We start from the raw sequence: 14,682 nt of genomic DNA, 5'->3' as shown, positions 1-14,682 counted from the left end.
GGAGGAGAGGGGGGGGGGGGGGGGGGCAGAGAGAGGCTCCAGGTTCCCAGATGTCAGGAGAGCCTGATGCGGGGCCCAAACCCATGAACTGCGAGATCATGACCTGAGCTGAAGTTGGACTGAGCCACCCAGGTGCCCCTTTATTTTTGTTTTTAGATTTCACATGTAAGTGAGATCTTATGGTATTTGCCTTTCTCTGCCGACTTATTTCACTTAGCATAATGCCCTCAAGGTCCATTCATGTTGAACCTTGCAATCAATCCATTGTAAGATTTGCTTTTTTATGGCTGAATAGTATTCAATTGTGTGTATGTATATATATACATTTTTTCAATCCATTCATCTGTGGATGGACAGTGACATTGCTTCCATGTCTTGAATATTTTAAATAATCCTGCAATGAACATGGATGCATGCATCTTCTTGAGTTAGTGTTTTCACCTCCTATGGATAAATACTCAGATGCAGAATTGCTAGGTCATCTGGTAGTTTTATTTTTGAAGAACGTTTTAAGGAACCTCCATACTGTTTTTCAAACTGGCTGCACCAACTTATATTCACACCGACAGTGCATGAGAGTTCTCACTTCTTCAATCCTTGCCAACACTTATTGTCTTTTTGATGATAGTCATTCTAATAGGTGTGAGGTGATATCTCATTGCAATTTTGATTGAGATTTCTCTGATGATTAGTGATGCTGAGTACTTTTTCCTGTATCTGTTAGCTATCTGTATTTCTTCTTTGGAAAAGTATCTATTCAGATACTCTGCCTATTATTGGATTGTTTGTTTTATTGCTATTGAATTATATGAGTTTTTTATATATTTTGGATATTAACCTCTTATCAGTTATGTGATTTGCAAATATTTCCCCCACTCAGTAGGTTTCCTTTCCATTTTGTTGATGGTTTCTTTTCTTGTGCAGAAGATTTTAAATTTTAATAGGCACTTCCACATTAATTTTTGAAGGGTTTTGCCAACTTATGCTCCTATTAATAGCATGTGAATGTCAGGGCATCTGGCTGGTTCAGTTGGTGCAATATCCAACATTTGATCCCAAAGTTGAGAGTTCAAGCCCCACACTGGGTGTAGAGATTACTTAAAAATAAGAACTTCAAAAAAAGGAATTTATTTTTGAAATTTTTTCTATTAATGTTTTTTTATTTATTTCTGAGAGAGAGACAGCATGAGCAGGGGAGGGTCAGAGAGAGAGGAAGACACAGAATCTGAAACAGGCTCCAGGCTCTGAGCTGTCAGCACAGAACCCGACATGGGGATCGAACCCATGAACTGTGTGATCATGACCTGAGCCGAAGTCGAACGCTTAACTGACTGAGTCACCCAGGCGCCCCAGGAATTTATTTTTAAAAATAACATGTGAATGTCTACTTCCTCAATCCTTGTAAAATTTTTAAGATTTTAACTATGAAAAACTTCAAATACAGACTAAATAGAAAATAGTATAATGAGTGCCCGTGGACCCAGCATTCAGTTTCAGCAGTTATCAACTTCATTTTTCTCTCCTTCTATTGAAATGTTTTGAAACCATTTCAATCATGACATTCCCCCATGTGAACTAGATATTTTACATCTTTAATTCTAACTGTGCTTTCTTATAACAATATATAAACATGATCTCTCTCTCTCTCTCTCATTCTTATCTCTCAAAGTGAGATAATAAAATATAGAACTTTTAAGAGGTTAGGGTACCTGGGTAGGTCGTTGGTTAAGTGTCTGACTCTTGGTTTTGGCCCAGGTCGTGATTTCATGTTTTGTGGATTCTAGCCTGCTTGGGAATTTCTCTCTCCTTCTCTCTCTGCCCCTCCCCAATTCATGCTTGCATGCTCTCTCTCTCTCTCTCAGAAATAAATAAACTTGAAAAGCAAAAAACTTTTAACAGGTCTCCTATAAGACCTCAGGGTGAAGATGTAAGATCAAACATACTTTATATACTTTTTTACTTCCAGACTTACCTTTGCATTAATTAGCAATCATAGTCCCCACATCATGCTAGTTTCTGATGTGGCTCTTGGATGTTGCTATTCTTGGAAACATAGAAACACTTTTTTTTCTTTAAATATGTATGGTTTTGAATGATGTATTTTGTTTTTTTCAACCCGTGTGTCCAGGGCATGAACCAGGCACCGGCACAGACTGAAAGCCAAGCTGGGATAAACAAGGAATTGCTTTGCCCCAGACTGATATGAGGCTAGCACCACTGACCAGATGCCACTCTACCCAGATCAAGGACCTGAATGACGTATTGACAATAGCCATTTGCCAATTGTTTCTTTTTTTCTTTTTTTTTTTAAATAGACTCCACATCTAATGTGGGGCTTAAACTCAGGACTCTGAGATTGTCACATGCTCTGTTGACTGAACCAGACAGTCAGTAGAGCTCTGTGGCACCCTTGGAAACATAGAAACACTTTAATGAATGCGAAATAATCTTCCACTCTGGGATAAGATGTAATTGAGGAGTCAGCCCTTGGTTTTGACAACAGAAGTCATAATAACCCCTACTATAAGACAGTGTCCTGGTGATGCTATTGTGGTGTGCATCCTGCTAGCTTACTGGCACTCTTCAGCTCTTTTGAGTATACAGCCGAAGGTGGGGCCCATCAGCATCCAAACCATGATCTGTGATTAAAAAATAAATAAACAAACAAACAAAACATTGCTAGCATGATAGCCATGTAGCCTGGGGTGATCGAATAGACTAGGTTCGGCTATTTCCCACTAACACCATCTAAAGGCAGAGAAAGTAATGGTGGTGACATAAGGAATTTAGTTCACTGAGGCCAACACCGAGAACACAGTGGACTGACATCTCAAAGACTGTCTCCAAAGTGCTAAAAATTCTTCCAGGTTTATGTAGGGAAAACATGGGGGCAAAAATGGATGGGTAACGCAGTTAGGCAGTGAGAGTCAAATCAGTCATTGTTTTGGAGTCAGTCATGGCAGGGTGGGGCTTGCTCCTCAGGGTCATTTTTATTGCTTGAGGGAGTAGTTCTAGTTCCCATCAGCGGGTGCTTTGCCCTCAAGGTCTTTCTTTTACCTGAGCCGAGATACAAGCTGGAAAGAACCCAACCAGAAAGTCTGATCATCAGCCATCACAGGTCATTATCCATCCTGAGGGAAAACTGTCCAGAGGTTACCTCTTTCCACCCAAGGGGTAGACATTGTAAGGACACAAGTCTAAACGTCTAAACCAAACTGACTCCATGGCAGGCTTTAAGTTTCCCCTCTGAACTAGAAGGCCTGAGTTTCAGCTTTCCCGAAACTATCAGGCAGTTGCACATCGCCCAAGGCAGGAGAAACCACCCTTGCAACACCCAATCAGGAAAGGCCAGCGACCACCCTCCACATCATTAAGGGAGAGGCCTGGAGATAGAAACTATAGATAGGACCCTGTTACCTAATGTTAAAGTTAACCCGTTAGTCGCCGAGTAAGACCCTAGGGTCTCTCTGTGATTGGTTGAATTTAAAGGTACTCTAAATGTTGTAATTGGATCCCGCCAAAAGTAACGAATACTCTAGACAATGTGTATGGTCAAACCCGCTGTCAATGATGTTGTATAATTATGATTGGATCACTGTTCCCATGTCACAACTTCTATAACTCCCCGTCTCAAACCCCATAAAAACCCTACTCTGCCCTTGTTCAGGGCTCTCAGCATGGATCCATTGCGTTGGTGAGGTCTGGGAGTGCGAGCTTAAACCCATAATAAAGCCCTCTGCCTTTGCATACGTGACTCAGACTCCTCGGTGGTCGTGGGATTTTGGGGAGATCGCGATCTGGGCATAACATTAGTGGGGACCAGAAATTAGAACAACTAATTCCTTCTTCACCTGCTTTACTTCCAAAGAAAATACCTATTTTAATAGTCTGGGGGTTAAACACTCTTAATTTAATTAGCCCAATCCAGTATCCACATAATACTGAGATCTTTTCAAAAGATAAATTAGATTTGGTTATTTTCCTTTTTGAAACCAGTCAGAAGCTTCCCATTGTCCTTAAGGTAAAAACTAATACTCCCAAAAGGGCCTGCAAGGCTTGGTCTATCTTTTTACTTTTATCTTAAAGCCTTTCTGCATTTTGCTCATTTTGCTCTAAATGTATTGGGCTTTGTTCAGGTCCTCCCAAGCTTTAGGCTCTTTCCTCACTCAGAATGCTACTCCTTTAGTCTGGGCCACTCTTCACCATGATAGTTGCCCTTTATACTTCAGGGTTCAGTTTAAATCCCAAATTTAATATCAAGAGGCCTTCAGAGGCATGCTCTCTAATCCCATTAGATCTCCTTAGTTCTATTCTTTATAGCCTGTATCTCTCATTCCATTTTACTCATTTTTTAGTAATTATACACTTATGTATTGGTTTTAAATCATAATGCCTCCCCCCCTCCTCCACCCCTGCCCCTGCCCCTGCCTCTGCCTCTGCCCCCAGTTATTCCTCAGAACTCAGCATAGCAACTTGCCTCTATCAGGTCATGATCTTGTGGTTCATTAGATTGAGCCCCACATCTGGCTCTGTGCTGACAGCTCAGAGCCTGGAGCCTGCTTCAGTTCTGTCTCCCTATCTCTCTGCCCCTCCCCCACTCTTGCTCTGTCTGTCTCTCTCTCTCAAAAATAAATAAACATTTAAAAAAACATTAAAAAAAACATTAAAAAGATAAGAACTAAAACAACTTTTTTAAAACATTTTTTAAGTAGGAGCTTGAACTCATGCCCAGCATGGAGCTTGAACTCATGACCCTGATATCAAGATCTGAGCTGAGATTATGAGTCTAACACTTAACCAATGGAGTCACCCAGACACCCCTAAAAGAGCTTTAGAACTAAGACTACAAGGATGACTAAGACTTAGCTAGGCAAAGGATGCATAGGAAGGGGATGCAGAAATGAGTTTTCTGCATAGAGCCTTTGGAAATTTTCAAGGAGGGAAAGACCATCTGCAGTGAGTGTCATGAGTATTGGATCAGAAATTTGCTTTGCTCCTCTTTGTGAAACATAGGAAAATTCCCCTCTTTTTTTGTAAAGGGACTATTTTTCTGACATATTGCCATATTTAGTTATTAAGTCAAGATCATTAGAGGTGTAGAAAAATGAGCTAGATAAAAATCTTAGTGGAATTAGTATTGGGGTGCTTCTATTATATGCAGGTGTTGGATAAGGTGACTCACTGCCAGACTGTAAGGTTCTGGCTCTGAGAAGTGAGAATGTAGAGAGTAGAAACCAGAATGAGTGGGCTGCTGATATGATCTGTTACTCTGTTGGATGAAGGAAAAGAAATCACTTTTAAAAGTGTATTATATTTTGAACTCCAAAATTTTTTCTATGCCTTTTTGTTAGTAAAGTTATTAGCAAATTAGTAAATAATCATTGACTAGTCACAATCTTAAAGATAAGTATTTTGGCAAGGAAATGTGAAAAAATCTTTATAAGCCAATTGTTAAATTGTTTAGAAATATCTTGCTAAAATATTTCACTTTGTAGCTACTTTCAAATCTGAGAGATCTATTTTCTTATGGAATTAAGTCATCATAAAGGAGAGATGTGCATAGAAGAATTATGTCACTTCTCTATGAGCAGTTCCCTGAGGTGGGAAGTGAGTCCCACTTCCCCCTTTCTATGGAGGAGAGCCAGATATAATAGAACTGTATATCAAGGTGTTCAGACACTGGTAAGCTGCATCCTAAGTATGGAGTGTTGGAGGGTTGGAGGGGGATATCCAAGATGAGAATAAAACAAGAGACTTTAGAGACACCTGGGTGGCTGTGAGAAGTAGGTGAGATGATTCATTTTTAGAAATACCACGTAAAAGCTGTACTGTCTAGTTAACTATAGGTTCACAATCTATTGGAAATATTTATGAACTCCCGCCCACCACCACCTGCCCCCCCCCACTCCCCCAGTGGAGTCCCAAACCCTTTAGACACTTCATTCCCCTCTCCATTTCATGGGCTTTGCAATGAGAATGCACCAAAGAACTGAAGTCTCAGGATCACCTAAAGGAATGTACTTTTTGCCTTATAGGGGCATAAGCAATACTAGGTGAGGCTGTAAACTCTGTAGTACTCAGCCAATGAGAAACCAGGGGAGGGACTTGCAGGGTAGGAGATAAATTGCCTGTTGTAAGTGCCCCAAGTGTTCCTGTCCATCAGACACCTGCTCTTGCAACAACATTGATTATAGCCTTGCTTCACTGTGCTCCAAGTCTCTTGAGTCCCTCCCTTGATTGGGTCAGTGGGCTTATTTCTCACAGTGGCTCAGTTGGTTTAAGTGCCCCATTTTGGCTCAGGTCATGATCTCATGGTTCATAAGTTTGAGCCCCCCGCCCCCCTCCATCAGGCCCCTTCTTGCTGTTGGTTCAGAGCTTGCTTGTGATTCTTACTGTCTCTCCTCTCTAGCTGTGTCTCCTCTGCTCATGTGTTCTCTCTCTCAAAAATAAATAAAAACTTTAAAAAAAAAGACCAACAAAGACTTTAGTTCTACATCTTCCTTTGCCTCTAATTTTCTCCAAGTCAGCTCACTTTCTGTGGTAAAGGATGATGAACTTGACATCTGTTCTGATCTCCAGTTTGAATGTTCTGTGAGTCAAGTCAGTGAACCATCTGTTCCTGGATATACTCTCCATTACATTGCTAGTTCTGCTCTATTCTCTAACTATAATTGTGATCTGGAGGTATTGTGATTGTGAGTAGGCCAAGGAGGAAAGATGCACTCATACAGGGTGTTGGTGAGGAAAAATAATTTTCTTTGAAAAAGAAAATTTTTTAAAATTATTTATGTTGATTGAGTGTGTGGAAGGGGCAGAGAGTGAGAGAATTCTAAGCAGGTTCTGCACTGTCAGTGTGGAGCCTGATGCGGGTTACGAACTCAGGAACCATGAGATCATGACCTGAGCCGAAACCAAGAGTCAGAAACTTAAGCGACTGAGCCAGTCAGGCGCCCCAAAATAATTTTCTTCTTTCCCTTCTAGCTTTTTGCCCAAGATATCCCCTGTAAAAGAAGACAGATTAACAGGAGAAAAACATAATGTTTAATAACATGTATAGCTCCTGTATACATGGGAGATACCCAGGAAAACTGTGTTAACTCCCCCAAATGGCACAAAACACTACTCTAAATAACATCTCCAGCTAAAGACAAAATGATGTTGTGAGTGTATGTGGGGGCTGGGGAGGTGGCAGAGGCCAGTTATGTGAGGGTGCCTGGAAAAACACAGTAAACAAAGGTAAGCTTGTTATGCAGATTTAAGTCATTGCCTTCTGCATTGACCAGAGTTTCTGGAGATTTAGAGTCATCCTTCTCTTCCTAGTACAGAGGAGAGAAGCCCTTACAAATGGAGATTTCCCTGATAAATATAAATGTTTCTTACAAAAGGAGAACCTCTACTCAGGTTTCAGAGCTTCATCTGTGACTGCTGTTTCTTAAAAATAACCAGCTTAAAATAATATACTGAAAGGACATATTTTGGGGTGATGTATTTTGCTCTCCTTCAGTTCCACCTTTGAAACCATAAAGTTTCACAATCCAGAAGCAAAATTGATAAACTGCGACATATCTCACTTAACCAGTCTCTCAATCCTGATAATAGATCAGCTCAGTTAAATAGTTGTGTCTTATTTCAGGAGGCAGTGATGGGAGTGGACTCCCAAAGTTAGGCCTTATGCTGTGCTAGAAATGAGGTAATTAATAAGAGGAATTTCTATGGGAATAAAAGAAAAATAAAAATTGGTGATGGAGCAAATTATAAACCCAATCAGTCCTGACTGTAGCCAGTCAGTATTATTAGTTATGGTGATAGGGAAAAATCTGTTATAAGATGGCCGGCAGGACTGATAAGGAAATACCTGTTTCTGATCAAAGGCTCCCCATTCTGGGTTCTTCTTACCACTCTGCTTGTCACATGCATTAATGAGGAATGCAGAAGTTAACAGGCTATAAATTATTCCCTCTGCTGATACTCTGAGCTCAGGCCTCTGGAGAATATCTCCTCTGAGTTTACCAGGTGTAAAATAAACCTCCCTTCCAAGATCTCCAGGTGCCGCTTGGTTCTTCCACCAGGTTATCCAGACCAGATTCTGCAACAATGGGGCTCGATGCATCTTTTGCAATTTGAAATTCTCTCATGATATTGAAGGGGTTCAGGATAGCACCCCCTCCCCCATATGCTACTTTGAGATGAGGATTATTTTTTTACTTTTATTTATTTTTTTAAGTTCACCCATTTATTTTGAGAAAGAGTCAGAGCAGGAGGGGCAGAGAGAGGAGAGAGAGAGAGAGAGAGAGAGAAAATCCCAAGCAGAGTCCACACCATCAGTGGGGAACATGATGCAGGCCTGAACCCCAACCTTGAGATCATGACCTGAGTGGAAATGAAGAGTCGGACTCTTAACCAACTGAGCCACCCAGGCACCCCTGGAATGTGGATTATTTTCAGCTGAAGGCACTTCAGAAACTTTCTGTCCTTTTTGTTACAGTAGGCAGGTAGTGAGATTCTAACAGGATACTGGAGGCCAACAAAGAGGAAGTTATGCCAGCTTTCAGGAAAGTCAGAGGAATGTCCTCACAGCACTCCACAAGGAGCCAGATCAAACCAGATAGGCCCCAGCTGGTGAGTGCCATGACAGGAAATCCCTGACCAAATAAGGAAGAAGGGGCATGAAACCCTGCTACTGAGAAATCTCCACCCCAAGTAATGAATATTCCACCCCCTAGTTAACAACTATCAATAAAAGATAGAAACCCAAACTGCAGTGTGAGCTGCTCGTTTGCTCTTTCTGTCTCTCTCTGTCACATCTCAAGAATGTACTTTCGTTTTAATAATTTTTACCACCTATATCGCTTATCGGCTATGGTGTGTCTATCTTTGAATTCTTTCTCATGATGAGACCAAGAGCTTTTTGCAACATCTTTGGGGCATCTTTGAGACTTCAGGGCATGGGCTTTCCCCAATTCACCCAGCAACACATTAACCACACAGAAGAATCTAAATCAGGGGTCTTTCCTAGAATAAGGGTTATTAACGAAGATAAACTTTATCTGAGTTAGCCATCTTTATGATAAGGCAAACATCTAATTACCAAACAACTGTGAAATGCATTCCTTTCTTGTGAAATCTCCTACCCTGTCACCTTTTCTTTAGTTCAAAATGACATTTTACCTTATTTTGACTGTCTTTGGAATTTCCATGTCTGTGTGGATTCCCCATTCATATGCTTATTAAATTTGATTTTCTTTTGTTAATCTATTTCATGTCAATTTGATTCTTAGTCCATCTAGAAGAATCTTTGAGGAGACAGGAATTCTTGTTCTCCAACAATATTATCAGGTGTTGAGGTAAACTTTTTGAATGGCCCATACATATCACAACAGGCATGAAGATTGTCTACACATGGACTATTGAGGCACATTCTCTTTTATGTTTATATCACCTTGTCCACATTCAGTTTGCAGGGCTTTAGGGAAAAGAGCAGTTTTAGCTCCTAGTGATTCCAAATAAAAAGATGGGAGAAAACTAAAAATGTTAGTTTGGAGAGTTTTAGCCTGATATTTGAGGAAAATAGAATTGAGGATCTGGTCCCGCTTATCGGTAAATAACACAACTTTTAAAAACAACATGACTGGGGCACCTGGGTGGCTCCGTTGGTTAAGCGTCTGACTTGGGCTCATGTCATGATCTCACGGTTGTGGGTTTGAGCCCCGCGTTGGGCTCTGTGAAGACAGCTAGCTCAGAGCCTGGAGCCTGTTTCAGATTCCGTGTCTCCCTCTCCCTCTGACCCTCCCCTGCTCACGCTGTCTCTCTCTCTCAGAAATAAATAAAAAACATTAAAAACATTTTTTAAAAAAAATAAATAAAACAACATGGCTAAAATCTATTGTCTACAAAGGTGCAAAGATAATTTCTCTTTATATTCATCCCTTTTTATCAAACATAACCATGGTAAGACTAATTTGTTTGCAAAATAAGTTTAATCCCATTAAACTTGGCCTAATTATTTACGTAAGTGCAGCAAAAATAGTGATTGACCACATGGCCTCTTTTAAATTTATTCTGTTGGAATTTTTCATAAGGACTCTCAAATTGAACTTTTAAAAGCCTTAAGCCCAGGAAGCCAGCCCAATGACTTGTCATCAGACTTTGCTTATAATACCTATAGATTTGGTTAATTCCTTTCTTGTTTGAGGTCCCTAAAATATTATGAAGTTCCTAAGTTTGCCCTTAGGAAGTGGCCTTGCTTAGTCACCTGGTAGAGCTGCAGGGAGCCCTATAAAAAGGTGGTAGTAGACCATTTTTCCAAGAGGATTTATTGACTCCATAGCTTCCAATTGTGTGCCATTGCAAGGAGAACAGAGGGGCACCTGATGGCTCAATCAGTTAAACATCCAACTCTTAATTTTGGCTCAGGTCATCTCATAGTTCACTAGTTCAAGCATCAGGTTCCATGTTGACAGTATGGAGCCTGCTTGGGATTCTCTCACTCCCACTCTCGCTGCCCCTCCTCCTCCTCCTCCTCCTCCTCTTCTTTGTCTTCTCCTTCTCTCTCTCTCTCTGTCTCTCTCTGTCTCTCTCTCTCTCTCAAAAATAAATAAATAAACATAAAGGGCTGGGAAAAAAACCCAATGAGAACAGATTCTTATTATTTTTCTTTAAATCAAGTTAGTTAATATATAGTATAATAATGATTTCAGGTGGAGAACAGATTCTTATTGAATGTATGGAAATAAGTATATTGCCATTCAGTAAGTTTCCAAATTTTAAAGGTATCAGATAGGAAGAAAAAGTTACTGTTTCATCCTTTTTCACAAAGGTATAGCTTTACCAAATTACTGTAAGTCATTGGAGCTTAAGTGAAAAAGTGTCCATAAATCTAGAAAATCAAAACATTAAAGAACCTGTAATGTTTCAAACAAAAAAGTCATAAGTTATAAACATCCTTATCAGTTCATTCAATCCCATGTTATTAACTCTTGTTCTGCTTGAATCCAGTTTTTCCATTTGTTCTACAAATTCTAGGACAGTTCAATTAAAAGTTATCAGAAACCTCTGTTTGCCAGATTTTTTTCCATTGACCACATTGAAAATGAAATAAATACAGGAATACACTTGAAAAGCATAAGAGTAAAACAACAGCTGTAAATGACAAAATACTTAAAATTGGCCATGATTAAAGATCTGATGAGAGTTCATGAAAATGCAGTTGACAAGGAGCTTTGGTTATTTCTCTGACAAAAAAAAACATTTTAAGATAATAATAACTGGGTGCTCCTGGGTGGCTCAGTCAGTTAAGTGTCCAACTTCGGCTCAGGTCATGATCTCATGGTTCATGAGTTCAAGCCCCACAATGGATTCTGTACTGACACCATGGAGCCTGCTTGGGATTCTCTCTCTCTCTCTCTCTCTCTCTCTCTCTCTCTCCCTCCTTCCCTCTCTCTGCCCCTCCCCTACTCGCTTGCTCTCTCTCTCAAATAAATAAACTTTTTAAAATGATAAAAAAGAGAAATAACTGGAATTACAAATGATAACATAGTAGGACATATCAGATTTCTGGGAATTTCATACAATTTCTGGAACATTTATATACCAGTTACAAATGCAACATAAGGCTTCATATTACTTTTTATTTGACAATGCTTCTCATGTAATTTAACATATAAAATAAGTCTAATTAGTTGAGTATCTGTCTTTTATAAAGAGAGAACAAATCTTTTGAAATGTTCCAAGGACCCTCTAATAATTTCCAAAGTTAATTTCAGATCAAAAAGACTTTATTTAGAATTTGATTTTGGGAAGTTTGTCAAAAGTATCAAAAGGTTGGGACACAACTAAATAGGATGAGAGATCATTATAAAACAGTACTCAATATCCATTTAACCAAAGCAACAAAAATTTTAAAGGCAAATACGGAAGGTGATATAACTGTGAGCAAAACTTATCTTTTTTAATATTGAGAAGACCCCATTTTTTTTAAGTAATCAAAGACCTGAGTAAGATAACATAAAGCACAAAACATTATTTTGGTAAGACACAAAATCTTTGCTTTCTAGGTAAATTATTTAAAAGATAAACACTTGACAATCTCTTATTATCAAGAGGAGACCAATAGTCTAAGAAAACGTTGTCCTTTTAATAGATGGAAGAAAATTAAGTTTCTGTTTTATTTGAGTACATTATTGATATTAAGATTTATTTTTAGAACCCTGATAATAANCTTTTCTATACTATTTTGTCCTCTGTTTTCCTCTTTCCCATTCTGAAATGACTAGTTTTATTTTGGGACAAATAATTTCCTTTCCCTTAACAACATCATCATACTGTAAAAATAAGTAATGGAAATCTCACTAAAATGGAGTCAGAAGGTTTTGGCATATCCTTCTCTTATGCCCTACCACTGATAGTCATAGACTCAACAAGAAGAGATGCACTTGACCTTACACAGACTTGATCCTGAATGTGAATACTACTGTATTATTCCAACTGGAGAAAGAGACACTTTCCTTATCCTCCAGGGCAATAGCTCAGCCAATGAGAAGCCACCATACTTAGAATCTCCAGTTTACTCCAATAAACTTTTAGTTTGCAATGGCCTTTCCAACTGATGTTCTTTCTCTTTAAAGTGTAAAACTCCTCTTTATTCCCTGGATGTGCCTATGGTTTTACTACAGCTGGTTTGTCCTAGATTGCAATTCTCTTTTAGTCTTAAATAAACCAATTTTTTTCTGATAGTAAAATAATGGGTAGTTTTTATTTTTAAAGTTAACAATACCTCATACTTTTTCTTATCCCAAAACATATCTTACTTTCTTTGCATGCAAAGTTGTTTCCCTTACTTCTAGTAGTTTTAATTACATATATTCATTCATTCAAAAAGAATTCATTCCAATTCTTTTTCTAACAAATATTTTATTTTGGAGAGAGAGAGCATGAGTAGGGGAGGGGTGGGGGGGGCAGAGAGGATCTAAAGTGAGCTCTGCATTGGCAGCAGAGAACTTGATGTGGGGTTCAAACTAATGAGCTGTGAGATCATGACCAGTGCCAAAATCGGACACTCAACCAACCAACCGAGCCACCTGGGTGGCTCTTAATTAAAATTCTTTTTTTTTTTTTTTTAATATTTTTATTTCTTTCTAGACGAGAGAGAGAGACAGTGTGAGCAGGGGAGGGTCAGAGAGAGAGGGAGTCACAGACTGAAACAGGCTCCAGGCTCTGAGCTGGCAGTCAGCACAGAGCCCGACGCGGGGCTCGAACCCACGAACCGCGAGATCATGACCTAAGCGAAAGTCGGACGCTTAACCGACTAAGCCACCCAGGCGCCCCTAAAATTCTTAACCTTTAGGAACTTTAATTTCTACTGAAAATGAAAAATTAAGCAATTACGAAATGTCACACTAGCATTCTATACACTGGTGAATTTATGAATACATCATAATTTCTAGAAACACACTTTTTTATAGTACAATCTTTTGAATTGGCACAAGATATGTTTACTAACAGACCCAAATTTATCTTTAGTTCCTCTGTAATAGGAAGTCAAAAATAAAACCTATGTTCAGTAATTAGTGTTCAATATTTTACCTTATTTGAAAATGATCTAGATATTTGATAAAATTCCATGATTTAATTTTAATTAGCAAAAACTTATAAGGTTTCAAGTTACCAAAAAGATTTGGGGAACTCTTTTTAGGTAGACATACCATAAAACATAGTTATTGTTGAATAGTTTTTCTAAAAATTTTTACCCTACTTACATACATCTAAATTTACATCTATTTAAGTCACTTGCTCCCAGGGGTGCCTGGGTGGCTTAGTCAGGTAAGCATCCCACTCTTGATTTTGACACAGGTCATGATCTCATGGTTCGTGAAACTGAGCCCCACGTTGGGCTCTAAGCTGACAGCCTAGAGCCTGCTTGGGATTCTTTTTGTCTCTCCTGGTCTCTCTGCCCCTGCCCTGATCATGCTCCCTTTCTCTCCCTCTCAAAATAAATAAACATTAAAAAAATCACTTGCTCCCAATATTTATGTTTACACCCTTCACAAAAACTTCATGGAACATTAGACAAAGTCAGCCATCATCCCAAGCTATTTGTTTTTGCTGATAAATTTTGTAACAAAGATAACGTAAGTTTATTTGACCAATAAACTCAGGTAGAATAAAAGTTGCATGTCTGTATTATATTAAATGTTGCAACTTTGAAGACATGCCTCTTTCAATTAGAGCAGAAAAATTAAATTAACTTTTAATTTAGCAAAGATTATCTCAGATCACATGGACTTGAAAAACATTTGAGTTAGTTTCTATATTTCTTGTAGTTTAGAAATACTTAACTCATATAAATGTTTAAGCTAATTAGAGTTTTTTTTGGAAATTCATTTTGGCAATACCACTAGATACAGAAAAATATCACATATCTACAACACATAAACGTACAGGTGGATACAGATGCATTACTGCTGCTGTTCTAAAATTTTAGCCATGTGTCAGGTACAGAAATAATACAAACCTCACTACTTTATTTATTTATTTATTTATTTATTTATATTTTAGAGAGAGAGCACAAGTTGGGGAGAAGGGCAGAGGGAAAGAGAGAGAGAATGTTAAGCAGGCTCCATGGTCAGTGGGGAGCCCAAGGCAGGGCTTTACACAGGGCTTGGCAAGGGGCTTGATCTATGACCC

General features: G+C 38.9%; 1 long non-coding RNA gene and 1 other non-coding gene across 4 annotated transcripts in view; one reads left to right on the top strand and one right to left on the bottom strand.

The window, feature by feature from the left end:
• Window positions 1–14,682, top strand: part of LOC144230105 (uncharacterized) — a 136,071-nt gene that overhangs the window by 44,691 nt on the left and 76,698 nt on the right. The window lies entirely within an intron of this gene.
• On the bottom strand, window positions 2,117–2,251 carry LOC144230141 (small nucleolar RNA SNORA48). Its single transcript, XR_013334704.1, has one exon. It is a non-coding gene; the product is annotated as a small nucleolar RNA SNORA48 (small nucleolar RNA).

This window comes from Crocuta crocuta, unplaced genomic scaffold, assembly GCF_008692635.1.
Source record: "Crocuta crocuta isolate KB4526 unplaced genomic scaffold, BGI_CrCroc_1.0 scaffold83, whole genome shotgun sequence".
In the NCBI taxonomy this organism is placed as follows: domain Eukaryota; kingdom Metazoa; phylum Chordata; class Mammalia; order Carnivora; family Hyaenidae; genus Crocuta; species Crocuta crocuta.
Note: the sequence above shows the minus strand (reverse complement) of the source record. Positions and strands in the feature narration are given on the sequence as shown.